Consider the following 26,821-nt stretch of genomic DNA (forward strand, 5'->3'; position numbering starts at 1 on the left):
GTTTCTTTGCAGGCCTGATCTGGCTGAAGTAGGACTTCTGCTCTGGGTGTGCTACTTCGCCCTAGAGCTGAAAGGCACAACGTGCAGGCTTCTTTCCAAGGGCGAGTTGGGCCCCACCGCATCTTGGTTCCAGCTCTTTGGGAAGCTAAGAAACAACTCGCTCTGCACAGTGCTCTTACAGCCTACCGGGAACATCTCTTCCAAAGGCCTGTGAAACGCAGTTTCTTTGCAGGCCTGATCTGGCTGAAGTGGGATTTCTGCTCTGGGTGTGCTACTTTGCCCTAGAGCTGAAAGGCACAACGTGCAGGCTTCTTTCCAAAGGGCGAGTTGGGCCCCACAGCATCTTGCTTCCAGCTCTTTGGGAAGCTAAGAAACAACTCGCTCTGCACAGTGCTCTTACAGCCTACCGGGAACATCTCTTCCAAAGGCCTGTGAAACGCAGTTTCTTTGCAGGCCTGATCTGGCCGAAGTAGGACTTCTGCTCTGGGTGTGCTACTTTGCCCTAGAGCTGAAAGGCACAACGTGCAGGCTTCTTTCCAAAGGGCGTGTTGGGCCCCACAGCATCTTGCTTCCAGCTCTTTGGGAAGCTAAGAAACAACTCGCTCTGCACAGTGCTCTTACAGCCTACCGGGAACATCTCTTCCAAAGGCCTGTGAAACGCAGTTTCTTTGCAGGCCTGATCTGGCTGAAGTAGGACTTCTGCTCTGGGTGTGCTACTTTGGCCTAGAGCTGAAAGGCACAACGTGCAGGCTTCTTTCCAAAGGGCGAGTTGGGCCCCACAGCATCTTGCTTCCAGCTCTTTGGGAAGCTAAGAAACAACTCGCTCTGCACAGTGCTCTTACAGCCTACCGGGAACATCTCTTCCAAAGGCCTGTGAAACGCAGTTTCTTTGCAGGCCTGATCTCGCTGAAGTAGGACTTCTGCTCTGGGTGTGCTACTTTGCCCTAGAGCTGAAAGGCACAACGTTCAGGCTTCTTTCCAAAGGGCGAGTTGGGCCCCACAGCATCTTGCTTCCAGCTCTTTGGGAAGCTAAGAAACAACTCGCTCTGCACAGTGCTCTTACAGCCTACCGGGAACATCTCTTATAAAGGCCAGTGAAACGCAGTTTCTTTGCAGGCCTGATCTGGCTTAAGTAGGACTTCTGCTCTGGGTGTGCTACTTTGCCCTAGAGCTGAAAGGCACAACGTGCAGGCTTCTTTCCAAAGGGCGAGTTGGGCCCCACAGCATCTTGCTTCCAGCTCTTTGGGAAGCTAAGAAACAACTCGCTCTGCACAGTGCTCTTACAGCCTACTGGGAACATCTCTTCCAAAGGCCTGTGAAACGCAGTTTCTTTGCAGGCCTGATCTGGCTGAAGTAGGACTTCTGCTCTGGGTGTGCTACTTTGCCCTAGAGCTGAAAGGCACAACGTGCAGGCTTCTTTCCAAAGGGCGACTTGGGCCCAACAGCATCTTGCTTCCAGCTATTTGGGAAGCTAAGAAACAACTCGCTCTGCACAGTGCTCTTACAGCCTACCGGGAACATCTCTTATAAAGACCAGTGAAACGCAGTTTCTTTGCAGGCCTGATCTGGCTGAAGTAGGACTTCTGCTCTGGGTGTGCTACTTTGCCCTAGAGCTGAAAGGCACAACGTACAGGCTTCTTTCCAAAGGGCGAGTTGGGCCCCACAGCATCTTGCTTCCAGCTCTTTGGGAAGCTAAGAAACAACTCGCTCTGCACAGTACTCTTACATCCTACCGGGAACATCTCTTCCAAAGGCCTGTGAAACGCAGTTTCTTTGCAGGCCTGATCTGGCCGAAGTAGGACTTCTGCTCTGGGTCTGCTACTTTGCCCTAGAGCTGAAAGGCACAACGTGCAGGCTTCTTTCCAAAGGGCGAGTTGGGCCCCACAGCATCTTGCTTCCAGCTCTTTGGGAAGCTAAGAAACAACTCGCTCTGCACAGTGCTCTTACAGCCTAGTGGGAACATCTCTTCCAAAGGCCTGTGAAACGCAGTTTCTTTGCAGGCCTGATCTGGCTGAAGTAGCACTTCTGCTCTGGGTCTGCTACTTTGCCCTAGAGCTGAAAGGCACAACGTGCAGGCTTCTTTCCAAAGGGCGAGTTGGGCCCCACAGCATCTTGCTTCCAGCTCTTTGGGAAGCTAAGAAACAACTCGCTCTGCACAGTGCTCTTACAGCCTACCGGGAACATCTCTTCCAAAGGCCTGTGACACGCAGTTTCTTTGCAGGCCTGATCTGGCTGAAGTAGCACTTCTGCTCTGGGTGTGCTACTTTGCCCTAGAGCTGAAAGGCACAACGTGCAGGCTTCTTTCCAAAGGGCGAGTTGGGCCCCACAGCATCTTGCTTCCAGCTCTTTGGGAAGCTAAGAAACAACTCGCTCTGCACAGTGCTCTTACAGCCTACCGGGAGCATCTCTTCCAAAGGCCTGTGAAACGCAGTTTCTTTGCAGGCCTGATCTGGCTGAAGTAGGACTTCTGCTCTGGGTGTGCTACTTTGCCCTAGAGCTGAAAGGCACAACGTGCAGGCTTCTTTCCAAAGGGCGAGTTGGGCCCCACAGCATCTTGCTTCCAGCTCTTTGGGAAGCTAAGAAACAACTCGCTCTGCACAGTGCTCTTACAGCCTACCGGGAACATCTCTTCCAAAGGCCTGTGAAACGCAGTTTCTTTGCAGGCCTGATCTGGCCGAAGTAGGACTTCTGCTCTGGGTGTGCTACTTTGCCCTAGAGCTGAAAGGCACAACGTGCAGGCTTCTTTCCAAAGGGTGTGTTGGGCCCCACAGCATCTTGCTTCCAGCTCTTTGGGAAGCTAAGAAACAACTCGCTCTGCACAGTGCTCTTACAGCCTACCGGGAACATCTCTTCCAAAGGCCTGTGAAACGCAGTTTCTTTGCAGGCCTGATCTGGCTGAAGTAGGACTTCTGCTCTGGGTGTGCTACTTTGGCCTAGAGCTGAAAGGCACAACGTGCAGGCTTCTTTCCAAAGGGCGAGTTGGGCCCCACAGCATCTTGCTTCCAGCTCTTTGGGAAGCTAAGAAACAACTCGCTCTGCACAGTGCTCTTACAGCCTACCGGGAACATCTCTTCCAAAGGCCTGTGAAACGCAGTTTCTTTGCAGGCCTGATCTCGCTGAAGTAGGACTTCTGCTCTGGGTGTGCTACTTTGCCCTAGAGCTGAAAGGCACAACGTTCAGGCTTCTTTCCAAAGGGCGAGTTGGGCCCCACAGCATCTTGCTTCCAGCTCTTTGGGAAGCTAAGAAACAACTCGCTCTGCACAGTGCTCTTACAGCCTACCGGGAACATCTCTTATAAAGGCCAGTGAAACGCAGTTTCTTTGCAGGCCTGATCTGGCTTAAGTAGGACTTCTGCTCTGGGTGTGCTACTTTGCCCTAGAGCTGAAAGGCACAACGTGCAGGCTTCTTTCCAAAGGGCGAGTTGGGCCCCACAGCATCTTGCTTCCAGCTCTTTGGGAAGCTAAGAAACAACTCGCTCTGCACAGTGCTCTTACAGCCTACTGGGAACATCTCTTCCAAAGGCCTGTGAAACGCAGTTTCTTTGCAGGCCTGATCTGGCTGAAGTAGGACTTCTGCTCTGGGTGTGCTACTTTGCCCTAGAGCTGAAAGGCACAACGTGCAGGCTTCTTTCCAAAGGGCGACTTGGGCCCAACAGCATCTTGCTTCCAGCTATTTGGGAAGCTAAGAAACAACTCGCTCTGCACAGTGCTCTTACAGCCTACCGGGAACATCTCTTATAAAGACCAGTGAAACGCAGTTTCTTTGCAGGCCTGATCTGGCTGAAGTAGGACTTCTGCTCTGGGTGTGCTACTTTGCCCTAGAGCTGAAAGGCACAACGTACAGGCTTCTTTCCAAAGGGCGAGTTGGGCCCCACAGCATCTTGCTTCCAGCTCTTTGGGAAGCTAAGAAACAACTCGCTCTGCACAGTACTCTTACATCCTACCGGGAACATCTCTTCCAAAGGCCTGTGAAACGCAGTTTCTTTGCAGGCCTGATCTGGCCGAAGTAGGACTTCTGCTCTGGGTCTGCTACTTTGCCCTAGAGCTGAAAGGCACAACGTGCAGGCTTCTTTCCAAAGGGCGAGTTGGGCCCCACAGCATCTTGCTTCCAGCTCTTTGGGAAGCTAAGAAACAACTCGCTCTGCACAGTGCTCTTACAGCCTAGTGGGAACATCTCTTCCAAAGGCCTGTGAAACGCAGTTTCTTTGCAGGCCTGATCTGGCTGAAGTAGCACTTCTGCTCTGGGTCTGCTACTTTGCCCTAGAGCTGAAAGGCACAACGTGCAGGCTTCTTTCCAAAGGGCGAGTTGGGCCCCACAGCATCTTGCTTCCAGCTCTTTGGGAAGCTAAGAAACAACTCGCTCTGCACAGTGCTCTTACAGCCTACCGGGAACATCTCTTCCAAAGGCCTGTGAAACGCAGTTTCTTTGCAGGCCTGATCTGGCTGAAGTAGCACTTCTGCTCTGGGTGTGCTACTTTGCCCTAGAGCTGAAAGGCACAACGTGCAGGCTTCTTTCCAAAGGGCGAGTTGGGCCCCACAGCATCTTGCTTCCAGCTCTTTGGGAAGCTAAGAAACAACTCGCTCTGCACAGTGCTCTTACAGCCTACCGGGAACATCTCTTCCAAAGGCCTGTGAAACGCAGTTTCTTTGCAGGCCTGATCTGGCTGAAGTAGGACTTCTGCTCTGGGTGTGCTACTTTGCCCTAGAGCTGAAAGGCACAACGTGCAGGCTTCTTTCCAAAGGGCGAGTTGGGCCCCACAGCATCTTGCTTCCAGCTCTTTGGGAAGCTAAGAAACAACTCGCTCTGCACAGTGCTCTTACAGCCTAGTGGGAACATCTCTTCCAAAGGCCTGTGAAACACAGTTTCTTTGCAGGCCTGATCTGGCTGAAGTAGGACTTCTGCTCTGGGTGTGCTACTTTGCCCTAGAGCTGAAAGGCACAACGTGCAGGCTTCCTTCCAAAGGGCGAGTTGGGCCCCACAGCATCTTGCTTCCAGCTCTTTGGGAAGCTAAGAAACAACTCGCTCTGCACAGTGCTCTAACAGCCTACCGGGAACATCTCTTCCAAAGGCCTGTGAAACGCAGTTTCTTTGCAGGCCTGATCTGTCTGAAGTAGGACTTCTGCTCTGGGTGTGCTACTTTGCCCTAGAGCTGAAAGGCACAACGTGCAGGCTTCTTTCCAAAGGGCGAGTTGGGCCCCACAGCATCTTGCTTCCAGCTCTTTGGGAAGCTAAGAAACAACTCGCTCTGCACAGTGCTCTTACAGCCTAGTGGGAACATCTCTTCCAAAGGCCTGTGAAACGCAGTTTCTTTGCAGGCCTAATCTGGCTGACGTAGGACTTCTGCTCTGGGTGTGCTACTTTGCCCTAGAGCTGAAAGGCACAACGTGCAGGCTTCTTTCCAAAGGGAGAGTTGGGCCCCACAGCATCTTGCTTCCAGCTCTTTGGGAAGCTAAGAAACAACTCGCTCTGCACAGTGCTCTTACAGCCTACCGGGAACATGTCTTCCAAAGGCCTGTGAATTGGTGTTTCTTTGCAGGCCTCATCTGGCTGAAGTAGGACTTCTGCTCTGGGTGTGCTGCTTTGTCCTAGTCTGAAAGGCACAACGTGCAGGCTTCTTTCCAAAGGGCGAGTTGGGCCCCACAGCATCTTGCTTCCAGCTCTTTGGCAAGCTAAGAAAGAACTCGCTCTGCACAGTGCTCTTACAGCCTACCGGGAATATCTCTTCCAAAGGCCTGTGAAACGGAGATTCTTTGCAGGCCTGATCTGGCTGAAGTAGGACTTCTGCTCTGGGTGTGCTACTTTGCCCTAGAGCTGAAAGGCACAACGTGCAGGCTTCTTTCCAAAGGGCGAGTTGGGCCCCACAGCATCTTGCTTCCAGCTCTTTGGGAAGCTAAGAAACAACTCGCTCTGCACAGTGCTCTTACAGCCTACCGGGAACATCTCTTCCAAAGGCCAGTGAAACGCAGTTTCTTTGCAGGCCTGATCTGGCCGAAGTAGGACTTCTGCTCTGGGTGTGCTACTTTGCCCTAGAGCTGAAAGGCACAACGTGCAGGCTTCTTTCCAAAGGGCGAGTTGGGCCCCACAGCATCTTGCTTCCAGCTCTTTGGGAAGCTAAGAAACAACTCGCTCTGCACAGTGCTCTTACAGCCTAGTGGGAACATCTCTTCCAAAGGCCTGTGAAACGCAGTTTCTTTGCAGGCCTGATCTGGCTGAAGTAGGACTTCTGCTCTGGGTGTGCTACTTTGCCCTAGAGCTGAAAGGCACAACGTGCAGGCTTCCTTCCAAAGGGCGAGTTGGGCCCCACAGCATCTTTCTTCCAGCTCTTTGGGAAGCTAAGAAACAACTCGCTCTGCACAGTGCTCTAACAGCCTACCGGGAACATCTCTTCCAAAGGCCTGTGAAACGCAGTTTCTTTGCAGGCCTGATCTGGCTGAAGTAGGACTTCTGCTCTGCGTGTGCTACTTTGCCCTAGAGCTGAAAGGCACAACGTGCAGGCTTCTTTCCAAAGGGCGAGTTGGGCCCCACAGCATCTTGCTTCCAGCTCTTTGGGAAGCTAAGAAACAACTCGCTCTGCACAGTGCTCTTACAGCCTACCGGGAACATCTCTTCCAAAGGCCTGTGAAACGTAGTTTCTTTGCAGGCCTAATCTGGCTGACGTAGGACTTCTGCTCTGGGTGTGCTACTTTGCCCTAGAGCTGAAAGGCACAACGTGCAGGCTTCTTTCCAAAGGGAGAGTTGGGCCCCACAGCATCTTGCTTCCAGCTCTTTGGGAAGCTAAGAAACAACTCGCTCTGCACAGTGCTCTTACAGCCTACCGGGAACACGTCTTCCAAAGGCCTGTGAAACGGTGTTTCTTTGCAGGCCTCATCTGGCTGAAGTAGGACTTCTGCTCTGGGTGTGCTGCTTTGTCCTAGTCTGAAAGGCACAACGTGCAGGCTTCTTTCCAAAGGGCGAGTTGGGCCCCACAGCATCTTGCTTCCAGCTCTTTGGCAAGCTAAGAAAGAACTCGCTCTGCACAGTGCTCTTACAGCCTACCGGGAACATCTCTTCCAAAGGCCTGTGAAACGCAGATTCTTTGCAGGCCTGATCTGGCTGAAGTAGGACTTCTGCTCTGGGTGTGCTACTTTGCCCTAGAGCTGAAAGGCACAACATGCAGGCTTCTTTCCAAAGGGCGAGTTGGGCCCCACAGCATCTTGCTTCCAGCTCTTTGGGAAGCTAAGAAACAACTCGCTCTGCACAGTGCTCTTACAGCCTACCGGGAACATCTCTTCCAAAGGCCTGTGAAACGCAGTTTCTTTGCAGGCCTGATCTGGCCGAAGTAGGACTTCTGCTCTGGGTGTGCTACTTTGCCCTAGAGCTGAAAGGCACAACGTGCAGGCTTCTTTCCAAAGGGCGAGTTGGGCCCCACAGCATCTTGCTTCCAGCTCTTTGGGAAGCTAAGAAACAACTCGCTCTGCACAGTGCTCTTACAGCCTAGTGGGAACATCTCTTCCAAAGGCCTGTGAAATGCAGTTTCTTTGCAGGCCTAATCTGGCTGACGTAGGACTTCTGCTCTGGGTGTGCTACTTTGCCCTAGAGCTGAAAGGCACAACGTGCAGGCTTCTTTCCAAAGGGAGAGTTGGGCCCCACAGCATCTTGCTTCCAGCTCTTTGGGAAGCTAAGAAACAACTCGCTCTGCACAGTGCTCTTACAGCCTACCGGGAACATGTCTTCCAAAGGCCTGTGAAACGGTGTTTCTTTGCAGGCCTCATCTGGCTGAAGTAGGACTTCTGCTCTGGGTGTGCTGCTTTGTCCTAGTCTGAAAGGCACAACGTGCAGGCTTCTTTCCAAAGGGCGAGTTGGGCCCCACAGTATCTTGCTTCCAGCTCTTTGGCAAGCTAAGAAAGAACTCGCTCTGCACAGTGCTCTTACAGCCTACCGGGAACATCTCTTCCAAAGGCCTGTGAAACGCAGATTCTTTCCAGGCCTGATCTGGCTGAAGTAGGACTTCTGCTCTGGGTGTGCTACTTTGCCCTAGAGCTGAAAGGCACAACGTGCAGGCTTCTTTCCAAAGGGCGAGTTGGGCCCCACAGCATCTTGCTTCCAGCTCTTTGGGAAGCTAAGAAACAACTCGCTCTGCACAGTGCTCTTACAGCCTACCGGGAACATCTCTTCCAAAGGCCTGTGAAACGCAGTTTCTTTGCAGGCCTGATCTGGACGAAGTAGGACTTCTGCTCTGGGTGTGCTACTTTGCCCTAGAGCTGAAAGGCACAACGTGCAGGCTTCTTTCCAAAGGGCGAGTTTTGCCCCACGGCATCTTGCTTCCAGCTCTTTGGGAAGCTAAGAAACAACTCGCTCTGCACAGTGCTCTTACAGCCTAGTGGGACCATCCATTCTAAAGGCCTGTGAAACGCAGTTTCTTTGCAGGCCTGATCTGGCTGAAGTAGGACTTCTGCTCTGGGTGTGCTACTTTGCCCTAGAGCTGAAAGGCACAACGTGCAGGCTTCTTTCCAAAGGGCGAGTTGGGCCCCACAGCATCTTGCTTCCAGCTCTTTGGGAAGCTAAGAAACAACTCGCTCTGCACAGTGCTCTTACAGCCTACCGGGAACATCTCTTCCAAAGGCCTGTGAAACGCAGTTTCTTTGCAGGCCTGATCTGGCCGAAGTAGGACTTCTGCTCTGGGTGTGCTACTTTGCCCTAGAGCTGAAAGGCACAACGTGCAGGCTTCTTTCCAAAGGGCGAGTTGGGCCCCACAGCATCTTGCTTCCAGCTCTTTGGGAAGCTAAGAAACAACTCGCTCTGCACAGTGCTCTTACAGCCTACCGGGAACATCTCTTCCAAAGGCCAGTGAAGCGCAGTTTCTTTGCAGGCCTGATCTGGCTGAAGTAGGACTTCTGCTCTGGGTGTGCTACTTTGCCCTAGAGCTGAAAGGCACAACGTGCAGGCTTCTTTCCAAAGGGCGAGTTGGGCCCCACAGCATCTTGCTTCCAGCTCTTTGGGAAGCTAAGAAACAACTTGCTCTGCACAGTGCTCTTACAGCCTAGTGGGACCATCCATTCTAAAGGCCTGTGAAACGCAGTTTCTTTGCAGGCCTGATCTGGCTGAAGTAGGACTTCTGCTCTGGGTGTGCTACTTTGCCCTAGAGCTGAAAGGCACAACGTGCAGGCTTCTTTCCAAAGGGCGAGTTGGGCCCCACAGCATCTTGCTTCCAGCTCTTTGGGAAGCTAAGAAACCACTCGCTCTGCACAGTGCTCTTACAGCCTACCGGGAACATCTCTTCCAAAGGCCTGTGAAACGCAGTTTCTTTGCAGGCCTGATCTGGCTGAAGTAGGACTTCTGCTCTGGGTGTGCTACTTCGCCCTAGAGCTGAAAGGCACAACGTGCAGGCTTCTTTCCAAGGGCGAGTTGGGCCCCACCGCATCTTGGTTCCAGCTCTTTGGGAAGCTAAGAAACAACTCGCTCTGCACAGTGCTCTTACAGCCTACCGGGAACATCTCTTCCAAAGGCCTGTGAAACGCAGTTTCTTTGCAGGCCTGATCTGGCTGAAGTGGGATTTCTGCTCTGGGTGTGCTACTTTGCCCTAGAGCTGAAAGGCACAACGTGCAGGCTTCTTTCCAAAGGGCGAGTTGGGCCCCACAGCATCTTGCTTCCAGCTCTTTGGGAAGCTAAGAAACAACTCGCTCTGCACAGTGCTCTTACAGCCTACCGGGAACATCTCTTCCAAAGGCCTGTGAAACGCAGTTTCTTTGCAGGCCTGATCTGGCCGAAGTAGGACTTCTGCTCTGGGTGTGCTACTTTGCCCTAGAGCTGAAAGGCACAACGTGCAGGCTTCTTTCCAAAGGGCGTGTTGGGCCCCACAGCATCTTGCTTCCAGCTCTTTGGGAAGCTAAGAAACAACTCGCTCTGCACAGTGCTCTTACAGCCTACCGGGAACATCTCTTCCAAAGGCCTGTGAAACGCAGTTTCTTTGCAGGCCTGATCTGGCTGAAGTAGGACTTCTGCTCTGGGTGTGCTACTTTGGCCTAGAGCTGAAAGGCACAACGTGCAGGCTTCTTTCCAAAGGGCGAGTTGGGCCCCACAGCATCTTGCTTCCAGCTCTTTGGGAAGCTAAGAAACAACTCGCTCTGCACAGTGCTCTTACAGCCTACCGGGAACATCTCTTCCAAAGGCCTGTGAAACGCAGTTTCTTTGCAGGCCTGATCTCGCTGAAGTAGGACTTCTGCTCTGGGTGTGCTACTTTGCCCTAGAGCTGAAAGGCACAACGTTCAGGCTTCTTTCCAAAGGGCGAGTTGGGCCCCACAGCATCTTGCTTCCAGCTCATTGGGAAGCTAAGAAACAACTCGCTCTGCACAGTGCTCTTACAGCCTACCGGGAACATCTCTTATAAAGGCCAGTGAAACGCAGTTTCTTTGCAGGCCTGATCTGGCTTAAGTAGGACTTCTGCTCTGGGTGTGCTACTTTGCCCTAGAGCTGAAAGGCACAACGTGCAGGCTTCTTTCCAAAGGGCGAGTTGGGCCCCACAGCATCTTGCTTCCAGCTCTTTGGGAAGCTAAGAAACAACTCGCTCTGCACAGTGCTCTTACAGCCTACTGGGAACATCTCTTCCAAAGGCCTGTGAAACGCAGTTTCTTTGCAGGCCTGATCTGGCTGAAGTAGGACTTCTGCTCTGGGTGTGCTACTTTGCCCTAGAGCTGAAAGGCACAACGTGCAGGCTTCTTTCCAAAGGGCGACTTGGGCCCAACAGCATCTTGCTTCCAGCTATTTGGGAAGCTAAGAAACAACTCGCTCTGCACAGTGCTCTTACAGCCTACCGGGAACATCTCTTATAAAGACCAGTGAAACGCAGTTTCTTTGCAGGCCTGATCTGGCTGAAGTAGGACTTCTGCTCTGGGTGTGCTACTTTGCCCTAGAGCTGAAAGGCACAACGTACAGGCTTCTTTCCAAAGGGCGAGTTGGGCCCCACAGCATCTTGCTTCCAGCTCTTTGGGAAGCTAAGAAACAACTCGCTCTGCACAGTACTCTTACATCCTACCGGGAACATCTCTTCCAAAGGCCTGTGAAACGCAGTTTCTTTGCAGGCCTGATCTGGCCGAAGTAGGACTTCTGCTCTGGGTCTGCTACTTTGCCCTAGAGCTGAAAGGCACAACGTGCAGGCTTCTTTCCAAAGGGCGAGTTGGGCCCCACAGCATCTTGCTTCCAGCTCTTTGGGAAGCTAAGAAACAACTCGCTCTGCACAGTGCTCTTACAGCCTAGTGGGAACATCTCTTCCAAAGGCCTGTGAAACGCAGTTTCTTTGCAGGCCTGATCTGGCTGAAGTAGGACTTCTGCTCTGGGTGTGCTACTTTGCCCTAGAGCTGAAAGGCACAACGTGCAGGCTTCTTTCCAAAGGGCGAGTTGGGCCCCACAGCATCTTGCTTCCAGCTCTTTGGGAAGCTAAGAAACAACTCGCTCTGCACAGTGCTCTTACAGCCTACCGGGAACATCTCTTCCAAAGGCCTGTGAAACGGTGTTTCTTTGCAGGCCTGATCTGGCTGAAGTAGCACTTCTGCTCTGGGTGTGCTACTTTGCCCTAGAGCTGAAAGGCACAACGTGCAGGCTTCTTTCCAAAGGGCGAGTTGGGCCCCACAGCATCTTGCTTCCAGCTCTTTGGGAAGCTAAGAAACAACTCGCTCTGCACAGTGCTCTTACAGCCTACCGGGAACATCTCTTCCAAAGGCCTGTGAAACGCAGTTTCTTTGCAGGCCTGATCTGGCTGAAGTAGGACTTCTGCTCTGGGTGTGCTACTTTGCCCTAGAGCTGAAAGGCACAACGTGCAGGCTTCTTTCCAAAGGGCGAGTTGGGCCCCACAGCATCTTGCTTCCAGCTCTTTGGGAAGCTAAGAAACAACTCGCTCTGCACAGTGCTCTAACAGCCTACCGGGAACATCTCTTCCAAAGGCCTGTGAAACGCAGTTTCTTTGCAGGCCTGATCTGGCTGAAGTAGGACTTCTGCTCTGGGTGTGCTACTTTGCCCTAGAGCTGAAAGGCACAACGTGCAGGCTTCTTTCCAAAGGGCGAGTTGGGCCCCACAGCATCTTGCTTCCAGCTCTTTGGGAAGCTAAGAAACCACTCGCTCTGCACAGTGCTCTTACAGCCTACCGGGAACATCTCTTCCAAAGGCCTGTGAAACGCAGTTTCTTTGCAGGCCTGATCTGGCTGAAGTAGGACTTCTGCTCTGGGTGTGCTACTTTGCCCTAGAGCTGAAAGGCACAACGTGCAGGCTTCTTTCCAAAGGGCGACTTGGGCCCCACAGCATCTTGCTTCCAGCTATTTGGGAAGCTAAGAAACAACTCGCTCTGCACAGTGCTCTTACAGCCTACCGGGAACATCTCTTATAAAGACCAGTGAAACGCAGTTTCTTTGCAGGCCTGATCTGGCTGAAGTAGGACTTCTGCTCTGGGTGTGCTACTTTGCCCTAGAGCTGAAAGGCACAACGTACAGGCTTCTTTCCAAAGGGCGAGTTGGGCCCCACAGCATCTTGCTTCCAGCTCTTTGGGAAGCTAAGAAACAACTCGCTCTGCACAGTACTCTTACATCCTACCGGGAACATCTCTTCCAAAGGCCTGTGAAACGCAGTTTCTTTGCAGGCCTGATCTGGCCGAAGTAGGACTTCTGCTCTGGGTCTGCTACTTTGCCCTAGAGCTGAAAGGCACAACGTGCAGGCTTCTTTCCAAAGGGCGAGTTGGGCCCCACAGCATCTTGCTTCCAGCTCTTTGGGAAGCTAAGAAACAACTCGCTCTGCACAGTGCTCTTACAGCCTAGTGGGAACATCTCTTCCAAAGGCCTGTGAAACGCAGTTTCTTTGCAGGCCTGATCTGGCTGAAGTAGGACTTCTGCTCTGGGTGTGCTACTTTGCCCTAGAGCTGAAAGGCACAACGTGCAGGCTTCTTTCCAAAGGGCGAGTTGGGCCCCACAGCATCTTGCTTCCAGCTCTTTGGGAAGCTAAGAAACAACTCGCTCTGCACAGTGCTCTTACAGCCTACCGGGAACATCTCTTCCAAAGGCCTGTGAAACGCAGTTTCTTTGCAGGCCTGATCTGGCTGAAGTAGCACTTCTGCTCTGGGTGTGCTACTTTGCCCTAGAGCTGAAAGGCACAACGTGCAGGCTTCTTTCCAAAGGGCGAGTTGGGCCCCACAGCATCTTGCTTCCAGCTCTTTGGGAAGCTAAGAAACAACTCGCTCTGCACAGTGCTCTTACAGCCTACCGGAAACATCTCTTCCAAAGGCCTGTGAAACGCAGTTTCTTTGCAGGCCTGATCTGGCTGAAGTAGGACTTCTGCTCTGGGTGTGCTACTTTGCCCTAGAGCTGAAAGGCACAACGTGCAGGCTTCTTTCCAAAGGGCGAGTTGGGCCCCACAGCATCTTGCTTCCAGCTCTTTGGGAAGCTAAGAAACAACTCGCTCTGCACAGTGCTCTTACAGCCTACCGGGAACATCTCTTCCAAAGGCCTGTGAAACGCAGTTTCTTTGCAGGCCTGATCTGGCGGAAGTAGGACTTCTGCTCTGGGTGTGCTACTTTGCCCTAGAGCTGAAAGGCACAACGTGCAGGCTTCTTTCCAAAGGGCGAGTTGGGCCCCACAGCATCTTGCTTCCAGCTCTTTGGGAAGCTAAGAAACAACTCGCTCTGCACAGTGCTCTTACAGCCTAGTGGGAACATCTCCTCCAAAGGCCTGTGAAACGCAGTGTCTTTGCAGGCCTGATCTGGCTGAAGTAGGACTTCTGCTCTGGGTGTGCTACTTTGCCCTAGAGCTGAAAGGCACAACGTGCAGGCTTCTTTCCAAAGGGCGAGTTGGGCCCCACAGCATCTTGCTTCCAGCTCTTTGGGAAGCTAAGAAACAACTCGCTCTGCACAGTGCTCTTACAGCCTAGTGGGAACATCTCTTCCAAAGGCCTGTGAAACGCAGTTTCTTTGCAGGCCTGATCTGGCTGAAGTAGGACTTCTGATCTGGGTGTGCTACTTTGCCCTAGAGCTGAAAGGCACAACGTGCAGGCTTCTTTCCAAAGGGCGAGTTGGGCCCCACAGCATCTTGCTTCCAGCTCTTTGGGAAGCTAAGAAACAACTCGCTCTGCACAGTGCTCTTACAGCCTACCGGGAACATCTCTTCCAAAGGCCTGTGAAACGCAGTTTCTTTGCAGGCCTGATCTGGCTGAAGTAGCACTTCTGCTCTGGGTGTGCTACTTTGCCCTAGAGCTGAAAGGCACAACGTGCAGGCTTCTTTCCAAAGGGCGAGTTGGGCCCCACAGCATCTTGCTTCCAGCTCTTTGGGAAGCTAAGAAACAACTCGCTCTGCACAGTGCTCTTACAGCCTACCGGGAACATCTCTTCCAAAGGCCTGTGAAACGCAGTTTCTTTGCAGGCCTGATCTGGCTGAAGTAGGACTTCTGCTCTGGGTGTGCTACTTTGCCCTAGAGCTGAAAGGCACAACGTGCAGGCTTCTTTCCAAAGGGCGAGTTGGGCCCCACAGCATCTTGCTTCCAGCTCTTTGGGAAGCTAAGAAACAACTCGCTCTGAACAGTGCTCTTACAGCCTACCGGGAACATCTCTTCCAAAGGCCTGTGAAGCGCAGTTTCTTTGCAGGCCTGATCTGGCTGAAGTAGCACTTCTGCTCTGGGTGTGCTACTTTGCCCTAGAGCTGAAAGGCACAACGTGCAGGCTTCTTTCCAAAGGGCGAGTTGGGCCCCACAGCATCTTGCTTCCAGCTCTTTGGGAAGCTAAGAAACAACTCGCTCTGCACAGTGCTCTTACAGCCTAGTGGGAACATCTCTTCCAAAGGCCTGTGAAACGCAGTTTCTTTGCAGGCCTGATCTGGCTGAAGTAGGACTTCTGCTCTGGGTGTGCTACTTTGCCCTAGAGCTGAAAGGCACAACGTGCAGGCTTCTTTCCAAAGGGCGAGTTGGGCCCCACAGCATCTTGCTTCCAGCTCTTTGGGAAGCTAAGAATCAACTCGCTCTGCACAGTGCTCTTACAGCCTACCGGGAAAATCTCTTCCAAAGGCCTGTGAAACGCAGTTTCTTTGCAGGCCTGATCTGGCTGAAGTAGGACTTCTGCTCTGGGTGTGCTACTTTGCCCTAGAGCTGAAAGGCACAACGTGCAGGCTTCTTTGCAAAGGGCGAGTTGGGCCCCACAGCATCTTGCTTCCAGCTCTTTGGGAAGCTAAGAATCAACTCGCTCTGCACAGTGCTCTTACAGCCTACCGGGAAAATCTCTTCCAAAGGCCTGTGAAACGCAATTTCTTTGCAGGCCTGATCTGGCTGAAGTAGGACTTCTGCTCTGGGTGTGCTAATTTGCCCTAGAGCTGAAAGGCACAACGTGCAGGCTTCTTTCCAAAGGGCGAGTTCGGCCCCACGGCATCTTGCTTCCAGCTCTTTGGGAAGCTAAGAAACAACTCGCTCTGCACAGTGCTCTTACAGCCTACCGGGAACATCTCTTCCAAAGGCCTGTGAAACGCAGTTTCTTTGCAGGCCTGATCTGGCTGTAGTAGGACTTCTGCTCTGGGTGTGCTACTTTGCCCTAGAGCTGAAAGGCACAACGTGCAGGCTTCTTTCCAAAGGGCGAGTTGGGCCCCACAGCATCTTGCTTCCAGCTCTTTGGGAAGCTAAGAAACAACTCGCTCTGCACAGTGCTCTTACAGCCTAGTGGGAACATCTCCTCCAAAGGCCTGTGAAACGCAGTTTCTTTGCAGGCCTGATCTGGCTGAAGTAGGACTTCTGCTCTGGGTGTGCTACTTTGCCCTAGAGCTGAAAGGCACAACGTGCAGGCTTCTTTCCAAAGGGCGAGTTGGGCCCCACAGCATCTTGCTTCCAGCTCTTTGGGAAGCTAAGAAACAACTCGCTATGCACAGTGCTCTTACAGCCTAGTGGGAACATCTCTTCCAAAGGCCTGTGAAACGCAGTTTCTTTGCAGGCCTGATCTGGCTGAAGTAGGACTTCTGCTCTGGGTGTGCTACTTTGCCCTAGAGCTGAAAGGCACAACGTGCAGGCTTCTTTCCAAAGGGCGAGTTGGGCCCCACAGCATCTTGCTTCCAGCTCTTTGGGAAGCTAAGAAACAACTCGCTCTGCACAGTGCTCTTACAGCCTAGTGGGAACATCTCCTCCAAAGGCCTGTGAAACGCAGTGTCTTTGCAGGCCTGATCTGGCTGAAGTAGGACTTCTGCTCTGGGTGTGCTACTTTGCCCTAGAGCTGAAAGGCACAACGTGCAGGCTTCTTTCCAAAGGGCGAGTTGGGCCCCACAGCATCTTGCTTCCAGCACTTTGGGAAGCTAAGAAACAACTCGCTCTGCACAGTGCTCTTACAGCCTACCGGGAACATCTCTTCGAAAGGCCTGTGAAACGCAGTTTCTTTGCAGGCCTGATCTGGCTGAAGTAGGACTTCTGCTCTGGGTGTGCTACTTTGCCCTAGAGCTGAAAGGCACAACGTGCAGGCTTCTTTCCAAAGGGCGAGTTGGGCCCCACAGCATCTTGCTTCCAGCTCTTTGGGAAGCTAAGAAACAACTCGCTCTGTACAGTGCTCTTACAGCCTACCGGGAACATCTCTTCCAAAGGCCTGTGAAACGCAGTTTCTTTGCAGGCCTGATCTGGCTGAAGTAGGACTTCTGCTCTGGGTGTGCTACTTTGCCCTAGAGCTGAAAGGCACAACGTGCAGGCTTCTATCCAAAGGGCGAGTTGGGCCCCACAGCATCTTGCTTCCAGCTCTTTGGGAAGCTAAGAAACAACTCGCTCTGCACAGTGCTCTTACAGCCTAGTGGGAACATCTCTTCCAAAGGCCTGTGAAACGCAGTTTCTTTGCAGGCCTGATCTGGCTGAAGTAGCACTTCTGCTCTGGGTGTGCTACTTTGCCCTAGAGCTGAAAGGCACAACGTGCAGGCTTCTTTCCAAAGGGCGAGTTGGGCCCCACAGCATCTTGCTTCCAGCTCTTTGGGAAGCTAAGAAACAACTCGCTCTGCACAGTGCTCTTACAGCCTACCGGGAACATCTCTTCCAAAGGCCTGTGAAACGCAGTTTCTTTGCAGGCCTGATCTGGCTGAAGTAGGACTTCTGCTCTGGGTGTGCTACTTTGCCCTAGAGCTGAAAGGCACAACGTGCAGGCTTCTTTCCAAAGGGCGAGTTGGGCCCCACAGCATCTTGCTTCCAGCTCTTTGGGAAGCTAAGAAACCACTCGCTCTGCACAGTGCTCTTACAGCCTACCGGGAACATCTCTTCCAAAGGCCTGTGAAACGCAGTTTCTTTGCAGGCCTGATCTGGCTGAAGTAGGACTTCTGCTCTGGGTGTGCTACTTTGCCCTAGAGCTGAAAGGCACAACGTGCAGGCTTCTTTCCAAAGGGCGAGTTGGGCCCCACAGCATCTTGCTTCCAGCTCTTTGGGAAGCTAAGAAACAACTCGCTCTGCACAGTGCTCTTACAGCCTACCGGGAACATCTCTTCCAAAGGCCTGTGAAACGCAGTTTCTTTGCAGGCCTGATCTGGCTGAAGTAGGACTTCTGCTCTGGGTGTGCTACTTTGCCCTAGAGCTGAAAGGCACAACGTGCAGGCTTCTTTCCAAAGGGCGAGTTGGGCCCCACAGCATCTTGCTTCCAGCTCTTTGGGAAGCTAAGAAACAACTCGCTCTGCACAGTGCTCTTACAGCCTACCGGGAACATCTCTTCCAAAGGCCTGTGAAACGCAGTTTCTTTGCAGGCCTGATCTGGCTGAAGTAGCACTTCTGCTCTGGGTGTGCTACTTTGCCCTAGAGCTGAAAGGCACAACGTGCAGGCTTCTTTCCAAAGGGCGAGTTGGGCCCCACAGCATCTTGCTTCCAGCTCTTTGGGAAGCTAAGAAACAACTCGCTCTGCACAGTGCTCTTACAGCCTACCGGGAACATCTCTTCCAAAGGCCTGTGAAACGCAGTTTCTTTGCAGGCCTGATCTGGCTGAAGTAGGACTTCTGCTCTGGGTGTGCTACTTTGCCCTAGAGCTGAAAGGCACAACGTGCAGGCTTCTTTCCAAAGGGCGAGTTGGGCCCCACAGCATCTTGCTTCCAGCTCTTTGGGAAGCTAAGAAACAACTCGCTCTGCACAGTGCTCTTACAGCCTAGTGGGAACATCTCCTCCAAAGGCCTGTGAAACGCAGTGTCTTTGCAGGCCTGATCTGGCTGAAGTAGGACTTCTGCTCTGGGTGTGCTACTTTGCCCTAGAGCTGAAAGGCACAACGTGCAGGCTTCTTTCCAAAGGGCGAGTTGGGCCCCACAGCATCTTGCTTCCAGCTCTTTGGGAAGCTAAGAAACAACTCGCTATGCACAGTGCTCTTACAGCCTAGTGGGAACATCTCTTCCAAAGGCCTGTGAAACGCAGTTTCTTTGCAGGCCTGATCTGGCTGAAGTAGGACTTCTGCTCTGGGTGTGCTACTTTGCCCTAGAGCTGAAAGGCACAACGTGCAGGCTTCTTTCCAAAGGGCGAGTTGGGCCCCACAGCATCTTGCTTCCAGCTCTTTGGGAAGCTAAGAAACAACTCGCTCTGCACAGTGCTCTTACAGCCTAGTGGGAACATCTCCTCCAAAGGCCTGTGAAACGCAGTGTCTTTGCAGGCCTGATCTGGCTGAAGTAGGACTTCTGCTCTGGGTGTGCTACTTTGCCCTAGAGCTGAAAGGCACAACGTGCAGGCTTCTTTCCAAAGGGCGAGTTGGGCCCCACAGCATCTTGCTTCCAGCACTTTGGGAAGCTAAGAAACAACTCGCTCTGCACAGTGCTCTTACAGCCTACCGGGAACATCTCTTCCAAAGGCCTGTGAAACGCAGTTTCTTTGCAGGCCTGATCTGGCTGAAGTAGGACTTCTGCTCTGGGTGTGCTACTTTGCCCTAGAGCTGAAAGGCACAACGTGCAGGCTTCTTTCCAAAGGGCGAGTTGGGCCCCACAGCATCTTGCTTCCAGCTCTTTGGGAAGCTAAGAAACAACTCGCTCTGGACAGTGCTCTTACAGCCTACCGGGAACATATCTTCCAAAGGCCTGTGAAACGCAGTTTCTTTGCAGGCCTGATCTGGCTGAAGTAGGACTTCTGCTCTGGGTGTGCTACTTTGCCCTAGAGCTGAAAGGCACAACGTGCAGGCTTCTATCCAAAGGGCGAGTTGGGCCCCACAGCATCTTGCTTCCAGCTCTTTGGGAAGCTAAGAAACAACTCGCTCTGCACAGTGCTCTTACAGCCTAGTGGGAACATCTCTTCCAAAGGCCTGTGAAACGCAGTTTCTTTGCAGGCCTGATCTGGCTGAAGTAGCACTTCTGCTCTGGGTCTGCTACTTTGCCCTAGAGCTGAAAGGCACAACGTGCAGGCTTCTTTCCAAAGGGCGAGTTGGGCCCCACAGCATCTTGCTTCCAGCTCTTTGGGAAGCTAAGAAACAACTCGCTCTGCACAGTGCTCTTACAGCCTACCGGGAACATCTCTTCCAAAGGCCTGTGAAACGCAGTTTCTTTGCAGGCCTGATCTGGCTGAAGTAGGACTTCTGCTCTGGGTGTGCTACTTTGCCCTAGAGCTGAAAGGCACAACGTGCAGGCTTCTTTCCAAAGGGCGAGTTGGGCCCCACAGCATCTTGCTTCCAGCTCTTTGGGAAGCTAAGAAACAACTCGCTCTGCACAGTGCTCTTACAGCCTACCGGGAACATCTCTTCCAAAGGCCTGTGAAACGCAGTTTCTTTGCAGGCCTGATCTGGCTGAAGTAGGACTTCTGCTCTGGGTGTGCTACTTTGCCCTAGAGCTGAAAGGCACAACGTGCAGGCTTCTTTCCAAAGGGCGAGTTGGGCCCCACAGCATCTTGCTTCCAGCTCTTTGGGAAGCTAAGAAACAACTCGCTCTGCACAGTGCTCTTACAGCCTACCGGGAACATCTCTTCCAAAGGCCTGTGAAACGCAGTTTCTTTGCAGGCCTGATCTGGCTGAAGTAGGACTTCTGCTCTGGGTGTGCTACTTTGCCCTAGAGCTGAAAGGCACAACGTGCAGGCTTCTTTCCAAAGGGCGAGTTGGGCCCCACAGCATCTTGCTTCCAGCTCTTTGGGAAGCTAAGAAACAACTCGCTCTGCACAGTGCTCTTACAGCCTACCGGGAACATCTCTTCCAAAGGCCTGTGAAACGCAGTTTCTTTGCAGGCCTGATCTGGCTGAAGTAGCACTTCTGCTCTGGGTGTGCTACTTTGCCCTAGAGCTGAAAGGCACAACGTGCAGGCTTCTTTCCAAAGGGCGAGTTGGGCCCCACAGCATCTTGCTTCCAGCTCTTTGGAAAGCTAAGAAACAACTCGCTCTGCACAGTGCTCTTACAGCCTACCGGGAACATCTCTTCCAAAGGCCTGTGAAACGCAGTTTCTTTGCAGGCCTGATCTGGCTGAAGTAGGACTTCTGCTCTGGGTGTGCTACTTTGCCCTAGAGCTGAAAGGCACAACGTGCAGGCTTCTTTCCAAAGGGCGAGTTGGGCCCCACAGCATCTTGCTTCCAGCTCTTTGGGAAGCTAAGAAACAACTCGCTCTGCACAGTGCTCTTACAGCCTACCGGGAACATCTCTCCCAAAGGCCTGTGAAACGCAGTTTCTTTGCAGGCCTGATCTGGCTGAAGTAGGACGTCTGCTCTGGGTGTGCTGCTTTGCCCTAGAGCTGAAAAGGCACAACGTGCAGGCTTCTTTCCAAAGGGCGAGTTGGGCCCCACAGCATCTTGCTTCCAGCTCTTTGGGAAGCTAAGAAACAACTCGCTCTGCACAGTGCTCTTACAGCCTACCGGGAACATCTCTCCCAAAGGCCTGTGAAACGCAGTTTCTTTGCAGGCCTGATCTGGCTGAAGTAGGACTTCTGCTCTGGGTGTGCTACTTTGCCCTAGAGCTGAAAGGCACAACGTGCAGGCTTCTTTCCAAAGGGCGAGTTGGGCCCCACAGCATCTTGCTTCCAGCTCTTTGGGAAGCTAAGAAACAACTCGCTCTGCACAGTGCTCTTACAGCCTACCGGGAACATCTCTTCCAAAGGCCTGTGAAACGCAGTTTCTTTGCAGGCCTTATCTGGCTGAAGTAGCACTTCTGCTCTGGGTGTGCTACTTTGCCCTAGAGCTGAAAGGCACAACGTGCAGGCTTCTTTCCAAAGGGCGAGTTGGGCCCCACGGCATCTTGCTTCCAGCTCTTTGGGAAGCTAAGAAACAACTCGCTCTGCACAGTGCTCTTACAGCCTACCGGGAACATCTCTTCCAAAGGCCTTTGAAACGCAGTTTCTTTGCAGGCCTGATCTGGCTGAAGTAGCACTTCTGCTCTGGGTGTGCTACTTTGCCCTAGAGCTGAAAGGCACAACGTGCAGCCTTCTTTCCAAAGGGCGAGTTGGGCCCCACAGCATCTTGCTTCCAGCTCTTTGGGAAGCTAAGAAACAACTCGCTCTGCACAGTGCTCTTACAGCCTAGTGGGAACATCTCCTCCAAAGGAAAGTGAAACGCAGTGTCTTTGCAGGCCTGATCTGGCTGAAGTAGGACTTCTGCTCTGGGTGTGCTACTTTGCCCTAGAGCTGAAAGGCACAACGTGCAGGCTTCTTTCCAAAGGGCGAGTTGGGCCCCACAGCATCTTGCTTCCAGCTCTTTGGGAAGCTAAGAAACAACTCGCTCTGCACAGTGCTCTTACAGCCTACCGGGAACATCTCTTCCAAAGGCCTGTGAAACGCAGTTTCTTTGCAGGCCTGATCTGGCTCAAGTAGGACTTCTGCTCTGGGTGTGCTACTTTGCCCTAGAGCTGAAAGGCACAACGTGCAGGCTTCTTTCCAAAGGGCGAGTTGGTCCCCACAGCATCTTGCTTCCAGCTCTTTGGGAATCTAAGAAACAACTTGCTCTGCACAGTGCTCTTACAGCCTAGTGGGACCATCCATTCTAAAGGCCTGTGAAACGCAGTTTCTTTGCAGGCCTGATCTGGCTGAAGTAGGACTTCTGCTCTGGGTGTGCTACTTTGCCCTAGAGCTGAAAGGCACAACGTGCAGGCTTCTTTCCAAAGGGCGAGTTGGGCCCCACAGCATCTTGCTTCCAGCTCTTTGGGAAGCTAAGAAACAACTCGCTCTGCACAGTGCTCTTACAGCCTAGTGGGAACATCTCTTCCAAAGGCCTGTGAAACGCAGTTTCTTTGCAGGCCTGATCTGGCTGAAGTAGGACTTCTGCTCTGGGTGTGCTACTTTGCCCTAGAGCTGAAAGGCACAACGTGCAGGCTTCTTTCCAAAGGGCGAGTTGGGCCCCACAGCATCTTGCTTCCAGCTCTTTGGGAAGCTAAGAAACAACTCGCTCTGCACAGTGCTCTTACAGCCTAGTGGGAACATCTCCTCCAAAGGCCTGTGAAACGCAGTGTCTTTGCAGGCGTGATCTGGCTGAAGTAGGACTTCTGCTCTGGGTGTGCTACTTTGCCCTAGAGCTGAAAGGCACAACGTGCAGGCTTCTTTCCAAAGGGCGAGTTGGGCCCCACAGCATCTTGCTTCCAGCTCTTTGGGAAGCTAAGAAACAACTCGCTCTGCACAGTGCTCTTACAGCCTACCGGGAACATCTCTTCCAAAGGCCAGTGAAACGCAGTTTCTTTGCAGGCGTGATCTGGCTGAAGTAGGACTTCTGCTCTGGGTGTGCTACTTTGCCCTAGAGCTGAAAGGCACAACGTGCAGGCTTCTTTCCAAAGGGCGAGTTGGGCCCCACAGCATCTTGCTTCCAGCTCTTTGGGAAGCTAAGAATCAACTCACTCTGCACAGTGCTCTTGCAGCCTACCGGGAACATCTCTTCCAAAGGCCTGTGAAACGCAGTTTCTTTGCAGGCCTGATCTGGCCGAAGTAGGACTTCTGCTCTGGGTGTGCTACTTTGCCCTAGAGCTGAAAGGCACAACGTGCAGGCTTCTTTCCAAAGGGCGAGTTGGGCCCCACAGCATCTTGCTTCCAGCTCTTTGGGAAGCTAAGAAACAACTCGCTCTGCACAGTGCTCTTACAGCCTACCGGGAACATCTCTTCCAAAGGCCTGTGAAACGCAGTTTCTTTGCAGGCCTGATCTGGCCGAAGTAGGACTCCTGCTCTGGGTGTGCTACTTTGCCCTAGAGCTGAAAGGCACAACGTGCAGGCTTCTTTCCAAAGGGCGAGTTGGGCCCCACAGCATCTTGCTTCCAGCTCTTTGGGAAGCTAAGAAACAACTCGCTCTGCACAGTGCTCTTACAGCCTACCGGGAACATCTCTTCCAAAGGCCAGTGAAACGCAGTTTCTTTGCAGGCGTGATCTGGCTGAAGTAGGACTTCTGCTCTGGGTGTGCTACTTTGCCCTAGAGCTGAAAGGCACAACGTGCAGGCTTCTTTCCAAAGGGCGAGTTGGGCCCCACAGCATCTTGCTTCCAGCTCTTTGGGAATCTAAGAAACAACTTGCTCTGCACAGTGCTCTTACAGCCTAGTGGGACCATCCATTCTAAAGGCCTGTGAAACGCAGTTTCTTTGCAGGCCTGATCTGGCTGAAGTAGGACTTCTGCTCTGGGTGTGCTACTTTGCCCTAGAGCTGAAAGGCACAACGTGCAGGCTTCTTTCCAAAGGGCGAGTTGGGCCCCACAGCATCTTGCTTCCAGCTCTTTGGGAAGCTAAGAAACAACTCGCTCTGCACAGTGCTCTTACAGCCTAGTGGGAACATCTCTTCCAAAGGCCTGTGAAACGCAGTTTCTTTGCAGGCCTGATCTGGCTGAAGTAGGACTTCTGCTCTGGGTGTGCTACTTTGCCCTAGAGCTGAAAGGCACAACGTGCAGGCTTCTTTCCAAAGGGCGAGTTGGGCCCCACAGCATCTTGCTTCCAGCTCTTTGGGAAGCTAAGAAACAACTCGCTCTGCACAGTGCTCTTACAGCCTAGTGGGAACATCTCTTCCAAAGGCCTGTGAAACGCAGTTTCTTTGCAGGCCTGATCTGGCTGAAGTAGGACTTCTGCTCTGGGTGTGCTACTTTGCCCTAGAGGTGAAAGGCACAACGTGCAGGCTTCTTTCCAAAGGGCGAGTTGGGCCCCACAGCATCTTGCTTCCAGCTCTTTGGGAAGCTAAGAAACAACTCGCTCTGCACAGTGCTCTTACAACCTACCGGGAGCATCTCTTCCAAAGGCCTGTGAAACGCAGTTTCTTTGCAGGCCTGATCTGGCTGAAGTAGGACTTCTGCTCTGGGTGTGCTACTTTGCTCTAGAGCTGAAAGGCACAACGTGCAGGCTTCTTTCCAGAGGGCGAGTTGGGCCCCACAGCATCTTGCTTCCAGCTCTTTGGGAAGCTAAGAAACAACTCGCTCTGCACAGTGCTCTTACAGCCTACCGGGAACATCTCTTCCAAAGGCCTGTGAAACGCAGTTTCTTTGCAGGCCTGATCTGGCTGAAGTAGGACTTCTGCTCTGGGTGTGCTACTTTGCCCTAGAGCTGAAAGGCACAACGTGCAGGCTTCTTACCAAAGGGCGAGTTGGGCCCCACAGCATCTTGCTTCCAGCTCTTTGGGAAGCTAAGAAACAACTCGCTCTGCACAGTGCTCTTACAGCCTACCGGGAACATCTCTTCCAAAGGCCTGTGAAACGCAGTTTCTTTGCAGGCCTGATCTGGCTGAAGTAGGACTTCTGCTCTGGGTGTGCTACTTTGCCCTAGAGCTGAAAGGCACAACGTGCAGGCTTCTTTCCAAAGGGCGAGTTGGGCCCCACAGCATCTTGCTTCCAGCTCTTTGGGAAGCTAAGAAACAACTCGCTCTGCACAGTGCTCTTACAGCCTAGTGGGAACATCTCTTCCAAAGGCCTGTGAAACACAGTTTCTTTGCAGGCCTGATCTGGCTGAAGTAGGACTTCTGCTCTGGGTGTGCTACTTTGCCCTAGAGCTGAAAGGCACAACGTGCAGGCTTCCTTCCAAAGGGCGAGTTGGGCCCCACAGCATCTTGCTTCCAGCTCTTTGGGAAGCTAAGAAACAACTCGCTCTGCACAGTGCTCTAACAGCCTACCGGGAACATCTCTTCCAAAGGCCTGTGAAACGCAGTTTCTTTGCAGGCCTGATCTGTCTGAAGTAGGACTTCTGCTCTGGGTGTGCTACTTTGCCCTAGAGCTGAAAGGCACAACGTGCAGGCTTCTTTCCAAAGGGCGAGTTGGGCCCCACAGCATCTTGCTTCCAGCTCTTTGGGAAGCTAAGAAACAACTCGCTCTGCACAGTGCTCTTACAGCCTAGTGGGAACATCTCTTCCAAAGGCCTGTGAAACGCAGTTTCTTTGCAGGCCTAATCTGGCTGACGTAGGACTTCTGCTCTGGGTGTGCTACTTTGCCCTAGAGCTGAAAGGCACAACGTGCAGGCTTCTTTCCAAAGGGAGAGTTGGGCCCCACAGCATCTTGCTTCCAGCTCTTTGGGAAGCTAAGAAACAACTCGCTCTGCACAGTGCTCTTACAGCCTACCGGGAACATGTCTTCCAAAGGCCTGTGAATTGGTGTTTCTTTGCAGGCCTCATCTGGCTGAAGTAGGACTTCTGCTCTGGGTGTGCTGCTTTGTCCTAGTCTGAAAGGCACAACGTGCAGGCTTCTTTCCAAAGGGCGAGTTGGGCCCCACAGCATCTTGCTTCCAGCTCTTTGGCAAGCTAAGAAAGAACTCGCTCTGCACAGTGCTCTTACAGCCTACCGGGAATATCTCTTCCAAAGGCCTGTGAAACGGAGATTCTTTGCAGGCCTGATCTGGCTGAAGTAGGACTTCTGCTCTGGGTGTGCTACTTTGCCCTAGAGCTGAAAGGCACAACGTGCAGGCTTCTTTCCAAAGGGCGAGTTGGGCCCCACAGCATCTTGCTTCCAGCTCTTTGGGAAGCTAAGAAACAACTCGCTCTGCACAGTGCTCTTACAGCCTACCGGGAACATCTCTTCCAAAGGCCTGTGAAACGCAGTTTCTTTGCAGGCCTGATCTGGCCGAAGTAGGACTTCTGCTCTGGGTGTGCTACTTTGCCCTAGAGCTGAAAGGCACAACGTGCAGGCTTCTTTCCAAAGGGCGAGTTGGGCCCCACAGCATCTTGCTTCCAGCTCTTTGGGAAGCTAAGAAACAACTCGCTCTGCACAGTGCTCTTACAGCCTACCGGGAACATCTCTTCCAAAGGCCAGTGAAACGCAGTTTCTTTGCAGGCCTGATCTGGCTGAAGTAGGACTTCTGCTCTGGGTGTGCTACTTTGCCCTAGAGCTGAAAGGCACAACGTGCAGGCTTCTTTCCAAAGGGCGAGTTGGGCCCCACAGCATCTTGCTTCCAGCTCTTTGGGAAGCTAAGAAACAACTCGCTCTGCACAGTGCTCTTACAGCCTACCGGGAACATCTCTTCCAAAGGCCAGTGAAACGCAGTTTCTTTGCAGGCCTGATCTGGCCGAAGTAGGACTTCTGCTCTGGGTGTGCTACTTTGCCCTAGAGCTGAAAGGCACAACGTGCAGGCTTCTTTCCAAAGGGCGAGTTGGGCCCCACAGCATCTTGCTTCCAGCTCTTTGGGAAGCTAAGAAACAACTCGCTCTGCACAGTGCTCTTACAGCCTAGTGGGAACATCTCTTCCAAAGGCCTGTGAAACGCAGTTTCTTTGCAGGCCTGATCTGGCTGAAGTAGGACTTCTGCTCTGGGTGTGCTACTTTGCCCTAGAGCTGAAAGGCACAACGTGCAGGCTTCCTTCCAAAGGGCGAGTTGGGCCCCACAGCATCTTTCTTCCAGCTCTTTGGGAAGCTAAGAAACAACTCGCTCTGCACAGTGCTCTAACAGCCTACCGGGAACATCTCTTCCAAAGGCCTGTGAAACGCAGTTTCTTTGCAGGCCTGATCTGGCTGAAGTAGGACTTCTGCTCTGGGTGTGCTACTTTGCCCTAGAGCTGAAAGGCACAACGTGC

Source organism: Equus caballus, chromosome 17 (assembly GCF_041296265.1).
Source record: "Equus caballus isolate H_3958 breed thoroughbred chromosome 17, TB-T2T, whole genome shotgun sequence".
In the NCBI taxonomy this organism is placed as follows: Eukaryota; Metazoa; Chordata; class Mammalia; order Perissodactyla; family Equidae; genus Equus; species Equus caballus.